Raw genomic sequence first — 990 nt, 5'->3', positions numbered from 1 at the left:
AGTAATGTGATGATTTGCACTGCATATTTGTAAGAACTGTAGCTGTGTCATAGGATATTTAATCAGATACACAAAAGGAAGATACAGGATGTACTTCACAAATGGACATTTTCAATTCTCTATCTTTTCAGTTCTAACAGGATATTCTAATCAGATATACAGAAAGAAGATACAGGATATACTTTACATATGGACATGTTCAATTCTCTATCTTTTCAGTTCTAACACGTGCTGGTAACAAATTTTAATGTTTAGTTGTATTAAAATTTTATATATATATATATATATATGAGAAAAGTGTATTTTATAAGATAGCTAATTGTTTTAATGCACAGAATTTAAACAATCACCACCATCACAAAGCTAGTAAAGAAACAGGTATAAAGATATAATCAGCAAAGTTCATTCATTTTTAATAATTTAAAAGAATACATGGAAGACTCCAATAGACATATTATAAAAAATTAGTAGTTTGGAACTATCAGGAGCCTCCTTCCTTCCATGCTCTTCCTCCCCTTGCTCTCTGCTCCCCTTCCCTTCTCTTCTGTTTTCTCTATGGTGTTTGGAATGAATCCAGCATTATACACATGATAGGCAAGATTGTTGCCACCGAGCTGACTTCAGCTTTATAATTATCTTAAGAATTTCTCATTTATTAAAAGTTGGGGCTGGAGAGATGGCTCAGAGATTAAGTGTGCTGGCTGTTATTCCAGAGTTACTGAGTTTGATCATCAACACCCACATAGCAGCTAACAACTCAATAACTCCAGTTTCAAAGGATTGTATGCACTTCTCTGACCTCCATGGGTATCAGTTATGCCTGTAGCGCATGACCTAGATGTAGAAAAATACCTATAAAAATAAAATAACAATAAATAAATCAGGGAAATTTAAAACAGTATTTGTTCCAGTTTCCTCTTTATGTGTGCAAAGCTGCTTTCATTTCTTTCCTCAAACTTCATTGGTTACTCATTACAAGGACAGCTCTGC

The sequence above is a fragment of the Arvicanthis niloticus genome, chromosome 8, assembly GCF_011762505.2.
Source record: "Arvicanthis niloticus isolate mArvNil1 chromosome 8, mArvNil1.pat.X, whole genome shotgun sequence".
Classification (NCBI taxonomy): domain Eukaryota; kingdom Metazoa; phylum Chordata; class Mammalia; order Rodentia; family Muridae; genus Arvicanthis; species Arvicanthis niloticus.
The sequence above is the reverse complement of the archived record's forward strand: the minus strand, read 5'-3'. Positions refer to the sequence as shown.